At 46.1% G+C, this 14,962-nt stretch overlaps 2 pseudogenes; both read right to left on the bottom strand.

Moving 5' to 3' along the window:
• Positions 1 to 67: 67 nt before the first annotated feature.
• Positions 68 to 4,232, bottom strand: LOC143640795 (repulsive guidance molecule B-like; annotated as a pseudogene).
• LOC143640796 (U6 spliceosomal RNA) lies at positions 390 to 486 on the bottom strand (annotated as a pseudogene).
• Positions 4,233 to 14,962: the final 10,730 nt, after the last annotated feature.

Raw genomic sequence — 14,962 nt, 5'->3', positions numbered from 1 at the left:
ACACATCCTGTGTTCCTTTTACTTGGTATCAATTTATTTCATTCAGTTCTGTTCCTTCTAATTTATTTTATGTTACTTTCCTTCCTTCTTTCCCATCCTCTTTCTGCTTTTCATACAGGCTACTGCAGTCATATCCCAATTGGTCTCTCTCCTTGGTCTATGGGATAATAGACAGATGAAGCGATATGGACTAGTGATAGCTTCTAAAATGTTTTAAGAACTGGTAACAAGGTATGAACTCTAGTGCAAGGTATTTAGGTTCTTTCACTAGTCACAATCCTTAGCCATACTAACCTGCCTGCCATTTTTCATTCCAAAATGCTTCTCTATTTTATTACTTAAAACCCAAACCTATTTTTTATATTTTAATGACATGTTTGTCTCTTCAGAAAAATATGAAACACTTCATGTATTTGTGTGTCATCTGGTGCAGAGCCTATGCTTATCTTCTCTGTATCATTTGGTGTCACGAGCCATCCATGGGCTGTGTGTGTGAGCTATGCACATTTGAATGTATGAGAAGACTGGTCTGGCATTGTGCGACAAAAATGTGCCTTTCCTTTCTCTCAGCCTGTGATCTCACACAGCAACTGAGATGGGTGTGACTTGCCAAGATGTCAATCAATCTGCTGACCACAAAACATCACCAAGCAAGACTCCACCTTTTGAAACCCTACCCCTTGCCTTATTTGGGTGGAATATTCTATTGAATGTCTTCTCCCCAATAAATAGTGGAGTTTCGGGTGTGCTCGCTCTCTTGCTCTTTCCAGCACTGCCCAGCATGGAGCTGACCTTTAGGGTCACTGAGCCCTCCTGCCTTTGATCTTAGAAATTCATGTTCATGTGCTACAGGTTTCTTCACCATTTTCTTAGTTATTGATACAGCCAGCTCCTTTGAACCCAGCTCATCTTGCCAGCCTGGCCAGCTGGTGACAATTTGAGTTTAGATGTGTGCCATAAAGAAAGCACTGCTTCAAATATTTATTGAGAATCTACTCTATGTCAAGCATTTTTTTTTTCAAATGCTGGAAACAAAGTACTAAACAGAATAACAAAAAAGCCATTGTAGTCTCTTATAGAATATGATATATATTTGAACCAGAAATCCATTTTGGTGCTGTTTTTTCCATAGACATGATTCACAGGTCTGGTAATCAAAGGGATGGTAGCAGGACATCTCTCATTATTAAGCCAAATAACACAGAATTTTTGCTTCTCACAACCACAGTGTTGGGCTTTGTTGATTTGAAGATTAGAGATCTTACTTTCTATCATAGCCTGTGATGTAAATAATTTTTTAAAAAAGCAGAGGCTGAGACAAACTCTTATTTGCAAGTAATTTGAGAATTGTATATGATTGTGCGAAGTAAGGAATAGAGGGATATTAAATAGGGAACAAGATATACTACTCTACTTAATAACTTGGCTCTGTGATGACTGAGGCATAAATTCATAATCATTCAGCACCTGTAAGAACTGACTCATTGGCATTAACTCCCTGTACTTACCAGTTCTGCAAGTGTGAGAGTTGAGCTGGTTTTCCATGATATTCCCTCCATGGAATCAGAGAGACCCAATGGCAGGACACCAGAAGCACGTGGAACATGTCTGAGGTAATGCTGTCAGGCTAACTACATACACAAGGCTGGTGGTTGAAATCTGTGCAGAACTGCTTACTTCAGCCATGTCTGATGTAAAAGATAATGGCTGAGAGAATTTCAAGTGGCACACAAGAAGTATATGATACAATTCCCAAGGAAGGAATGATTCTACCAGATCTACCAGTTGGCAGTTCTTTGTGTCACTGAACAATAAACAAGTGGGTTACTATATTGCCAGAGGCAATTCAACTCCAATTAATAATGGAAATTTGCATTTTTCTACATCATGAGAAAGAAGAGACCATTATGATATCCAGGAGATTGGTGGGGGATGTCATAAGTAAATGTTAATGGGAAACCATTACAGTAACCCAATAAAGGGAAATATAATGAGGATTCAGATTCCCTAGGAATGAAGGATGAATCTAGCTAAAGTGATAATAAAGGAAACATGGAATAGGTGTAGAAGAAGGAATTATAAATATCAATTATGTTTTCATGATCAATTTTAGGGTAAGGAAAAGCTGGCTACGAGGTAATCTGACATAAAGACTAGTTGGGAGCATGGTGGTGATGGGTGCTATTAAATTTTTCCTAAAGAGGTAAGGAGCTAGAATTAACTCAGTGCAATACAAATCCCTGGGTTATGCAGATATCTATGCAGGTGTTTAAAATTGCCTCCATAAAATGCCAAGTCAAATAATTAAAATTTGTTTTAAAAATATGCCACATATGTTTAGAGGCAAGGGAAGGTGTCCCAAAATCAAAAGATAGTCATAAGTATCTCAAAAGCTTGATGCTCACCAATTGTATTTTAATCTGAAGCAGCTTATGAATAGATATAATAAATAAAGGAAGTTAAAGCAAATGAGATGATCTTGCTTTACATTCAAAGCCATATGTATGGTTTTGTGGTTAGGATAATAGGGAAGGAAGTGGTTTACTTGGGACGCTCTTTTAGTAGAAACTCTTTTGACTAGCATTGACTGGCAATTGGAAACCCTATTGATAGCTCCTCTCTACCTATTTGTAGGAAGACACTGGTGCCTGGAAGTTGCTGTTGGGCTTTAAAAATAAATAAACATGGGCTATAGACAGTGGACAGTAGGCAGGGTAAGCTTAACTTAATTTTGCCAGTTTTTCCCTTAGCTCTGACTTAAACTGTTAACCCAAGGCCCGAAATTACATGGGGATTATATATCCCTTTATGCAATATACAATTTGTAACTTCCTTGGTCACCAAAAGGTTAGGAACAAATACCATTATGGGTTTGCCATTGAGAAGTTTGGCTGATAGCTATTACATTTTACTATAGCTTCCAAATCACCAATAAAATGTGTTTCCATGGGGCTGGGGCTGGGGCTCAGTGGTAGAGCACTTCCCAAGCAGGTGTGAGGCACTGGGTTTGATCCTCAGCATCACATAAAAATAAATAAATAAAATAAAGATATTGTGTCCATCTACAACTGAAGATATTTTTTAAAAATGTATTTCCTTATGGGTCACTGCCTTAAGCTTCACAGTTTTCTTTATTCTAAATGCCCACTTCAATCATCTGATAAAACTGCATATGGAATTCTTCAAGAAGAATTACACACACATGCACTCAAAAGACATCACCAAAAAAAAAAATATATATATATATATATTTTTTTTTTCATTAAATTGGCCTGGAACACACACACACACACACACACACACACACACACACACCTACACACACACATTTTTTTCATTAAATTGGCCTGCATTTTCTTCCAGGAGCACACCATTTCACAGTTTACTATTTATTTTTCATATCATTGTCTATTTAAATTTAGACCCACACTTTATATTCCAGAGCAAGTTCCTTACTAAATCCTTTATCAACTCTTGTTAATTGCATTTCAAGAAAACATTAAAAAATTTAAAAAACTTTGCTGTAGAATAACCATTTTATACCACATTTTGAAAGTTGTCCGAAGAATCAAACATTTGGAAGTTATGAGTAGAAAGAGGGGAAAAAAAGAAAGCACACTTACCTTATTTGTAGCAGTGGCACTGGATCCAGGGACCACAGGCACATTTGTCACTTGAACTGAACGCTAATATATTATCTATGAGTGTCCAGTTCCCTTCCACTTTGTAAGTTTGGAAGTGATCCTTCAAAGTTCTAAGGTAAAGATCCCCAAACAAGCCACACACACACACACAAAAAAAAGAGTAACTGGGAGGGTTATGGTCCCCTCCCCTATGTTCTCTGGGTTCTGTGTGGCTGTGATAATTACAAGGGTCACAGGTCACTTCAAAGTTGGTAGAGGATGTGGGTCCATCCTTGGAACAGTTCCTCCAGCACAGGAGGGCACTGAGCCCTAACACAGCAGAATGATACACCAGGTTGCCAAGGCAGGCTTTCCAAGGGATACAAAGTCCGTGGTACATTTCTGGATTGGACATTAGGATGGCTGTTGATAGTCACCTGCGTGGAGAAGTCCGAGGCTGAGCAGCAGCAGTAGCAGCAGGGCCAGCTGCGGTGGGCAAAGCCTGGGGGGGCGGGGGGGGGGGGGGCGGACCTTGCTGTACAACCCGGCGATGGCGGCGGTGCAGGCAGCGGTGCAGGAAGGCGCTGCTATCAAGCCATGCCCATCCATACAGGTCTCCTGGGCTCCGGCGACGGTGCCGTGGTAGCTCCAGGCCAGTGGACGGACGACACGCCCCACTTGCTCTTCTCCCTCCTTCAGGCCAGCAAAGAAGATAGGCCGCCCTTACTGCCACAGCTCACAGAGCATGGCGGGCGGAGCAAAAGCATCACCGCGGCCTGAGACAGCCAGCCGGCGAGGAGAGAGGAGCTGGAGCTAAAATACAGAGATGGTGAGGTGAGCTAGCGCCAGCCTTGAGAGAGCGAGCGCCTGACCCCGGCCAGCATGGCCTCAGCGGGCGTGGAGTCCTGGCGTGGACCTACAGGAGTGGCACGAGCTCTCCAAAACCAGAATCTTATGCATGCTAGTCAGATGTTCTAAATTGTAGAATATTAAATCGATTGTTTTTATTATATCAAAATTCGTCTTCAAAAGCTGTTATACTGAGACACACTTAACCAGGCATATGGCGCATGCTGTAATCCCCATGGCTGGGCAGGCTAAGGCAGAAGTATCAGGAGTTCAAAGCCAGCCTCAGCAACTTAATGAAGCCCTAAGCAACTTAGCGACACCTTGTCTCTAGATAAAATTTTTAAAAGGAGGGGATGTGCCTCAGTGGTTGAGTGCCCCTGTGTTCAATCCCTAGTACCAGAAAAGAAAAAAGAAAAAAAGGCATACTTCTGATGAACTAAAAAAAGGGGGGGGGGGGGCAAAAAGACATCTTACTATTATTGAATCGTGAAGAAATAAAAACCTGAAGAGACCAATAACAAGTAGCAAATTTGAATTTGTAATAAAAACCCTTCCATCAAAGAAAAAAGCTCAGGCCCCATGACTTCATTGTCAAGTTTCATAAAATATTTAACAATTCCTTATGTTATTCCCAAAAATTAAGAGGAAAAAATTCTTCCAAACATATTTTATGAGGCCAGCATTACCTTGACCCCCAAACTGGAAAAAATACCAAAGAGAGAGAGAGAGAGAGAGAGAAAAGGAAAACAAAGAAAACTCAGGTCAATGTTCTAGATAAACATAGAGGCAAAACTCAACTAAATACTAGAAGATCAAATCCAACAGCACACTATGAAGATTATCACCATGGATCAAGTGGGATATATCCCATAGGTTCAAGGATGATTCAACATACACAAAAGAATAAACATGATACGCTATGTTATGATTTAGATATATGGTGTCCCTCAAAAACTCGTTTGTGAGACAATGCAAGAAAGTTTAGAGGTCAAGTGACCTCGCTTCTGGAGGCAACTGCTGAGGCTCCTCCAACCTCACTGCCTCCATTGCTCCCCTCCAGCATCCAGGGCTGCTCTACATCCCCAGGCTCCTCCTTTCCCTCAGGCCCCTCCACATCTCACTTCTGGAGCCTCCTGCACTGTATCTCTGTTGAAGAACCTAAACAGTGGTCAGTGCTGGGCTTGGGCTCTGCACTGCCTCTCTGAACCTGAAGTCAGAGTTTAAGGAAATCATATCTATATTCATTCAAAGCAATCAACAGGGGCTTTCAGGAGAAAAACAATCTACCAAGAGTTAAGAGGCTGGGCAAATTCATGCACCCCCTGAGAGGCATTAGGACCAAGCACTCAGAAACATAAGCCTGGAAGTCAGAATTCACCCTCCTGATCAGTGACCTTTCTTAAAATAAAAATATCAAGTGCCAATGAGATGACTTGAAATGGAAGTTTCCAAATACAGTACAACCCCAACAAGCCAGTAGGAAGCATTTGGGAAGCAAGTTGGTAACTGAACCAGCACACAACCCAGCCTCAAGCTCACATGCCTTGGGCTCAATAATGCAGATGAAGCAATCAGAAGAAACTCTGCTCACTTGGCCACTTCTAGAAATTGTAAAGCACTTGAAAGGGGGAGGCAAACACTTGGGTGATAAAGAGTGAAGGTGAAGAAGCAGTGAAGCTGGACAAAGTGGGCAGGACCATGGTGCAGCTGCAGAGAAGGCCAAGGGAGTAGGAACGGACCTGCTTGTTAGATGGACTTAGGCCAAGGTACCCCTGGCTCTGCACATTTCTGCTTCTGAAGTTTTGACCATGGGGTTGTGTGCACTTATCCATAGGTATGTGTTCATGGAATACTGTGTGCATTCATTACCTGGGTCTTTGGTGAACATCTCTTTGTCTGCTAGAAGCTGGACAGTATTCCTTCCCACATAGGGCTCAGCTCTGACACTTGCCCTGTGCCTCCAGAGCCCTGAACTGCTGCCTGCCACTCCCTGCGGCTTTCTCCCAGAAGCCCTGAAGCATTCTTTGGCAAAACTTCATCCCTAGCAGTGCCCTGGCCAGGCCTGTGTGCCAACCTCAAGCAGGGATGGCCACAGAGCTGGCACCATCACCCTCCTGGCCAGACTGGGCCCTCCCTGAGTTGGGAGACGGACTGGCCTCTGCACAATCACCCAGCCCAAGCAATGGGACTGAGCCTCCTTATGGGTGTTCTGGAGGCTACAAGGGAAGCTGGGTAGTGGAAGTTGGGAGGAAGAGGGAGAGAATGTGAGCACAGAGCAAGTAGGGGGTGTGGGGACAGGAACTACAGGCTGCTGGGGAGGAGGCTCCCAGTGAGGGTGCTGACTTGAGGGTGTGAAGGCAGGAGGAGCTCCCGGCTTCATCCTGCTGGTAAGACTGTGGAGGGCACAACTTTCATGTAGTGACAGCACCTTCTTTTTCTTGAGTCTAGCAGGATGCTCAACGTACTTGATGTCTTGACTATCTGCCTCCAGTCTAAGGGAGCAGTGATTTCTCCAGTTTCCAAATGACAAAAGAATCTCAGGGACTTGATGTGACTTTTCCAAGCAGCAAGAAGCAGAGCAAGTTCCATAACCCAGGCCCATCTGCCTCCAAGCCCATCCTCTGTGTGGTACTAACATCACCCTCCAGGGAAAGTTGCAGACAGGAGCTGGTCAAGGAGGGGCTGGCTCCTGTCATGTTGCCTTTAAGGCTGTTCTGTCTGGGTGTTCCAGTGAGATGACAGGTGTGATCTACCAAACAATTGTCCCCAAAGGACACCCACGGGTTGGTGGGCTCTTTCAGATACTTGGACATATCTAGATTTAAGTTAAATCTAGAAGCACACAGGAGCCTGTGTATATAGAACAGAGTAAGGTGCAGGGCCAAGGGTCAGTTCAAGACTAAAACCAAAGCCCAGACTAAGCCCAGGGCTGAGCTGAGGCAAGTGAAGACGAGGCCAAATTCCACGATAATGACCAGGGCAACCCCTTCCTATACACACCCAAGCCAAGCTCAGCTGATAACTGTGACAGGCAGCAGGGCTAGGTGTGGTGGTGCTGGGTACTTGCTTCCTCCACAGGCAGGTCTGGAATCATCCTGGGCCCTGATGCTGGCTCTTGTTACATCAGTGTATGAATGTTTAAAGAATATATATGTATTTGTTGATTTGTGGTACTAGGTGTGGGTCCCAGGGGTACTCTTCCAGAATTTTTTTTTTAAAACACAGGATCTTAGGAAGTCATCCAGGCTGGCATCAAATGTGTGTTTCTCTTGCCTCAGCCTCCTGGTAGCTGGCATTGCAGGTGTGGCCATGCACCAGGCTATATGGATGTTTAAACCCAGTGACCACACTCAGGGTGGTACATACTGCAGGGTGAGTTCTGAGGTCTCATCTGGAGTGAACTTCTGACAGGTTCTAGGAGCCTCCTAAGTCTTTAGCCCATGGGGGCTGGGGTAGTTTTTGTCTTTGGCTGGGAATGTGACTGCAGATTGTGCTCCTGACCAGGCCTGACATGATGGGTCCAGTTTATAGATGAAAGGGACAGACCAAAAGATGGGACAAATCCATCCCAGAACTAGAAAAAAGGACCTGGCCCATGTGGCTGGAGGAATGACACTGACCTGAGAGGCACTTGTGCCCCTGCACGGAAGAAGTGGTTTTAGTGAAAGGTAAATAAAAATATATGCCATCTCCCAGATGCAAAGGGAGCATTGGCTCTTTTGGAAAACCCAGACCACAGATGTCCCCAACTCTCTGTGATGATGGCCTTGCTCATACCTGCCAAGTGGAGAGAAGGCAATGGCCACGTCCAGCCCTGGTCAGGTGGAGTGGAGGCACCTACCAAGTGCCTTCCAGGTCAGCTGTGGCAGCCAAATGTGCAACACTTCCCTGATTCTGATGGCTTCCATTTCCCTGCTCACAGAACTCAGACACCGCCGTGGTTCAGAGGTAAAGGTCTGGAGTGCTCCTCCATGCAGGCCATCGCTTCCTCCTGCTCTGATCTTCTCCACCTTCTCCAAGGTTTCCACAGCACTGTGTGCTGTTTTGTAACAAAATGAAGAAAGGACTTAATTGCAGATAGAATGTTTTCCCAACCACCCTGAGTGTGAGTTAACAGCCAGGGTCACCATGTCACTGTGATGATGTCACACTGACTTCACTACTGGGTCCTCTGGGAACCTGCCCCCGATCACAGATGGACTCCCAGATAGATGTGCAGGATCCACACTTTTGAAGGTGGAGGATGAGGCAGAGGAGATGTGGGAGCTCCTATCTGTACCACTGAAGAAAGGTTCTGGGTTTGGGGACTACACTCAGGTGCATGTGAATGAGGGAAGTGTAGGGGGCTCAGATAGCAAAGTTCTCCATGCACACAGGTTTGGGAGGATGGGGAATGAGATGGGAGGTGGGTCTAAGAATGTGCTGTGAGGTCCACGTCCTTAGAGGCGTATCCAGTGACTTCATGGTAGATACTCACAGAGCCCTGGAGAGAAGTACAGTCCCATGCTTTGAAAGGGGGCCCTGGGAACTTGCACAGGACAGTGACTGCAGCCAGGGAACCTGGAGACTGAAGCTGGGCAGGAGGGCAGATGCTGACCAGGGCCACACCTCCACTGCAAGCCCACTTGGTGCTGCACCTGGAGGACCCCAGGCAGGTGCTTCAGGACTTCTGGTAAAAGCTTAGCCTGGGAACCACTCTTTCTAAGTCTGTTTTCTTTCTCAAACTTGCCTAAAAAAGGATCTTTTGATATTGACTCTTATTAATCTGTCACTTCCCCTCTGATGAGGGACCAGATCAGACCAAAAGATGGGACAAGTCCATCCCAGTGACATGGGCCCAGACCACTTGGTGGGACAATCAATGATGTCTTGAGAAAAAGTTATTCAGAGATGGGGGGGATTGTCATAATGAAGATGGGCACATGCTAACCCTACCCAAAGCGGGCATTGCCAAGGCTTAGGAAGAGGGTTCCCAAGTCCTCCATGAGGTCAAGCCAGTGGGAATCTTTGCACTTGGCTCTTTTTACCCTCAGGCTCTCGGTGCCCTTAAGGGGATCTCACCACCAATTTCTCAATAAAGAGCCCCACATCCCTCAAGACTACAGGATGGACAATACAGGGAAATGTGATGGGGCACAAATAAATTCAGAAAATTTCAAAGAAGCTCCAAATTTCTTTTTTTCTCAGTCCCTGTCATTTCCTGCCAACATCCCAGTTCCCTGAAGGCAACTGTCCCATGCCCAGGATGGGAGCTTTGGCCAGGCCAAAGCCCTGGCCTAGGAGAATTCAGGGCTGGATGGATCTCCCCACAATGACTAGCAGGGTCCCTCAGATCTACACATTTGCATCTCCCAGCTTCGTTCCCGTAGATGGCAGTGCTTCTGTGGGACAGCAGAGGCAGATCAGCTTCTCCCTGGTGTTCCTGGCTTCATTCCTGAAGACGGTAGTGCCTCTATGGTAGGGTGGAGGCAGATCAGCTTCTTCCTCCATTTTGGCCAAATTGAGATTAAATCCATTTTTCCTTTCTATATTGTCTCCTGTTATTTCTGATGCTGGTGAATGCCCCAATACAGTCAGCAGAGACTCTAGATTATTGGGCCCCAAGAATAGAAAAGGTTTTCCCCAATGCCTGCTCCCCTTCTGGGACTCCCAAGGGTTCACAGCCTGCTGAACCTAGGCTGCTCACTGAGGTGCTGTCCATGTCCCCTACACAGCTGGTGGCCATGACCAGCCTGGGCCTGTGGTGTTCTAGCTTCCAGGGTCCCCTCAGTTCCCTCCTGGACTCCCCACCTTTCTTCCCTTTTCTCCCTGTGCCAGGCCCCCAGAGCAAGTTCTCCTAAGGGCATGGAGCCCCCACCTGCCCAGACCACCCCAAGCTACTCCTGGGCTTCAGGGCAGGTCACTAGGCACAGTCAGGACTAGAGGGAGAGTTCAGAGAGGAGGGTCTCTGAGCCCCACCCTGGAGCCCCACCCGAAGATTAATAGCCCCCCTCCCCGTTCTGCATTCCAGGAAGCAGCAGCTGGAGTCCATCTCACTAGAGAAAATGGAGGATACCATGTAACTTGCATGGGCTGAAGCCCTTGGCATCTGGGCCAGCAGAAGGAAAGGCTGTGTGGGTGAGGGGTGGAGGAAGCCCACAGTTCTAGAGCCTGAGGATGCTGGGTTGTGTGGAATGGCTGCTAACCCGTGGGCTCCCAGGTATGGCCTGAACTGATGGGCAGCGAGAGGGCTGGGCCCTGATCCCTCTGTATCACCAGGGGCAACGGGGGTGGGTGGTGGGTGGTCAACAGGGCCCAGGAGGATAAGCCCCAGGGGAGCATGAGGCCTTCCTCCAGACCTCAGTTTCCCCATGGCCACCCCACATGGCACAGGGACCATGATCTGAAGCCTCAGAACATAGGGACACATGTCCATACACTGACCATATAATGAGCCACAAAAACACTTCAATAGCATTCAAAGAATGGCATGAGTGTGTAGTGTAATGTGTACATATGTGGTGTGTGTGAAGTGTGTGTGAAGTGTTTGTGTGATGTGTACCTGTCCTGTGTGTGCTATGTTTGTGTTGGATGGTAGTGTGTTGTGCATGTCATGTGTTGATTGTACAGGATGGTGTGTTTTGTGGCTTGTGAGTTGTAGTACTGTGTGTTGAGTGAGTGTGTGTGACATGTGTGTTGGGTTGTGTGTGTGTTGTGTGATATGTAAGGAGGTATGCCTGAGAAGCATTCCACAATGCCCCTCACCCTGACAACCCTTACTATAATTAACCTGAAACTCCCAACCTATTTGTAACATAATTTCCTCTTTTTTTCAGAAAGTTTTTTACACAGGATATCAGACAAACATCTGCAGGGGCATTGTGGTTGGTACTTTTCTCTTACTTAAATACCAGCTTTGCAGAAGAAGAAGAAAAATCTTGTAAAACCTCTGTCTAGTCTTAAAAAAAAAACTGGAACAAAAAGCACTTGTCATGGAAACCTTCAAACCCCTCCTCCCACTGGGTACAAAGTTCAAAGAATTTCCAGATTCAGGGTCCAGAGAATCTTTTAGGTGATAGCCCTCTGGACCCCGCAGTCAGTAAACCTGCTTCTTGAAAAGTCTTCAGGGGTCCAGCCTCTTCTGTCCTATATAATGGGAACCTGGCATGTGTGTGTATGCTTCCTCCCTCAATTCCAGGGTGACTGTGCCTTTGCAGGGCCAGGCCCTCAGGATCATGGAGAGCAGAGTTGTTGCCCCCTGCCCTCTGGCGGCGAATGGCAATTATGGTGATGACAATGTTCCCTGTGTCCACAGGACAGCTTGTGGCAGACAAGGAACCTCTCTGAAACTTACATATAAGTCAAGGTCCTTGAGATTGAGAAGTGTCAAGATAGCAGTCAGCTGGTGATTCCAGTGCCCAGGAGGAGCGTGCTTCCTGTGGCCTCATGGAGGACTTTGCCAATTTCCTCTGGGTTCTTGTCTCCAAATTTTGAAGAATAAAATCCACAGACAATTATGGAAGAGAAGAGTACAAGGAGCAAGATTTACTTAAGGGAGAAGGGATAAATCTTGCCATATAGGAGGGGCCCTGACAGCAGAAAAACCCACTTTGGTGTGCCAGCTTAGGAGTTTATACATGGTTCTGAATAAAGCGTGGAGCAAAAGCTATGTTAAACAGTCATCTTATCAAGGCCATAGTCTTACTTTCCACCTGGGTTCACCCCACTTTCTTCCTGTAATTTCCATCTGGGTTCACCTCCATCTTCAGATTTCCACCTCTGGGAGAAAGGAGTTGGCTAGAGATGTTAGTTCCCACAGGGGAGCCAAAAGGTCATTTACATTTGAAATATGCCTTGATGGTGCTCATTAATACGTCTACACTTGGCCTCCTCCGGGTGTACTTCCCATGTTTGAAAAAGACTAACTAAGATATTCTTATTCCATGTTATCACTGTTCATGTTCTTGCTCAGAACTCTTTAAAAAAAAAAAAGATTTTGTACATATGGATTCTTTCCATTGTTCTTACCCGTATTTAGCTCTACAATTTTTATTCCTCATTTTAGATTCCTGTAATTGAATTTCCCCCTGTGAAGGATATGGAAAATAGAAAAGGAGAATGACAGTCCCCAGGGAGAAAAGGAGGACGATGTGATCCTGGGGGGAAGGAGGAAATGGCAAACTATGGGCCCCTGGGCTCGTCCTTTCCCATTGAGTGACATTGGGTCTTCGGTGGAGGAGGCAAACAACAGGCTCTGGATTCTGGACTTTCATCCCAGTAAAAATGAGTTTCAAGCTTTTACTACTGTTTTCCTAAGTTAGATTTTAAACCTATACAACTAGTTTCCTGATTGCTCAATGGGCACCTAATTATTAAGACACATTAAACTTTTTGCTATGATTAACTCTCATTAAAACCTATTAAAAAAAAAGACCCCTCATGTAACCAGTTGCCATATTCTCCACTGAAAATGAGATATTCTGCTGTTGCTTAACAAAGACTGCTTGCTAATCTGTTGAGATCTGTTCCTGTTTAGTTTATTTTGGCTTACCCCCGTGCATTTAATTTCTCCTTCCCTCTCCCCATTCAATCCCCCTTACTGGGGATTTCTTACACACCCTGTGACCTCATCATGTGTTCAATCCCCTATTCTGGGGATTCCTTGCATATTTTAGGTCCCTGTATGCTCCATCTCATTTAGTGATTTCTTGAATACCCTCCCATACTGATTTTCTGAGTGTGATCTTATGTCAGTGGTCCACTTCACCTTCATATAGCACTGGCTGCTTATTTTAAGAAGAATGTGTTTTTCTTTTCCTCTTCTCCTTTCTCTCTCTCCCTAACCTGGGGGGTGGAGAAAAAGAGTCATCTGTCCTCCATAGGAAGGAGATGTCACTTGAAGAACTGGGAAGTGACTATCTCTCCAATTGACAAGTGAATTTCAACACACCATCAGGGTGCACCTGGACCCTATGAACAGCTTCTTTAAAAGACCCTCTGTTTTCCTTGATGGGCAGAATCACAGCCTCTGGGGCAGGAGTCCCCTGTGTTTGTCCTTTGTTAGCAAAGAAATAAAATTTCTTTGCCTTTTTCTCAAACTACATCCTCCTTTTTGGGTTGACATTGGGGACAAGGACTGAGCTCTTGGTAACAATCTTGAGCTGTGAGTCACACACACACAAACTTCTGAGGATGGGCCAACCACCAAGGAGCATTTCTCCCTCAAGACTGAGAATAGATTTTCCTACCTTAGTCTATGCATAGAATTCCTTGGCCACTGGGCACTTGCCTGGGCCCTTTGCCTGCATCTCTGATGCACTTTCAGTCTTTGTTGGGTTTGGGGTCCTTTGTCAGCCTCAGGGAGGGTAGTTTCTTCCCTCCTGCTCTTAGACCACCCCAACAATGCAGCGGACATATCTTCTCCTAAGAGGAGGGTCCCCATGAACCCCAACTGGTATGTGAAGCCCCACATTGGCTGCCAAAATCGTTAGAAATACCAAGGTGCTGCAAGAAGTAAAATGCATGCTCAAAAAGTAGGTAGTCAAGGCAAACTTTGCTTCTCGTGGAGGGCTGCTAAGGAACCTGATCAGCAAGTGTGCCTTGGTGGGCAATCAGCTGGTCTCCAACCTTAGGCAGCAACACCCTTCACTCCCATCAGAAGAGTTCGGGTTATAATCTACATGGTTGGCTAATTTTAGAATTAGGGCCACCAAAAGGGAAGGGCTGCCTAGGATCCAATAAAGGCTGAATATCAGACTGTGAAAAAGAGCCACTAGACTTTCTATTTCTCACACTCAGGGCATCTTCCTGTGGATCACCCTGCCTCATCCTCCTGGGGCTGGGGCCAGAGGCTGCCAGACCCCTGTTACAGAAGGTTTAATGTGGACTCCCAGAGTGACCCTGGGGAGATGGAAGGCAGAGCTCTAACCAAGAGGAAGCTGCCAGGTAGGGCCACAGGGGGTGTCCCCTGGGGCTGGGTGACAGTCCTCTGGAACTATAGGGAGCTGACAATGGCTCACAGGGTAGGGGTAGCTAGGTTTTTCCTGCTCTCTGTTGATTGGTTAATTTGAACAATTTGGGTGGACAAAGGGGCATAGGACTGCCCCTTGTTGTCCTACACTGGGCCCTGAGGCTATTAGGGCAGAGCTCCCTGTTAGCAGGAGGAGGGAAGTGGTTGGGGACTGAACTTAACTGCTGCTCAAGGACCATACTGGCCAGCTCCAGCTGGAGTCTCAAGATTAGACCCAGACAACGAATAAACAGTAATAAAAACCCAGCTCTGTCTCCCTACTCAGGCCAGGGTGCTGAGTGCATGGTGAGGGTCGGGCAGCTGACATTCAGATGCACCTGCGGCCAGAGGGGCAAGAGTCTGAGCTGGAAAGGCTCTGGGTTCCCTCAGTCACCAGTGTCCCCACCCCATGTTCCAGTCTCCCTGCAGTGCCTGCCTTGCAGCTGCATTGGGCCTTCAGGCTGGTAAGCCCCTTGTTGGAAATACCCTGTGCTGCAAGAAA

This window comes from Callospermophilus lateralis, unplaced genomic scaffold, assembly GCF_048772815.1.
Source record: "Callospermophilus lateralis isolate mCalLat2 unplaced genomic scaffold, mCalLat2.hap1 Scaffold_6110, whole genome shotgun sequence".
Taxonomy (NCBI): Eukaryota; Metazoa; Chordata; class Mammalia; order Rodentia; family Sciuridae; genus Callospermophilus; species Callospermophilus lateralis.
The sequence above is the reverse complement of the archived record's forward strand: the minus strand, read 5'-3'. Positions and strand labels throughout refer to the sequence as shown.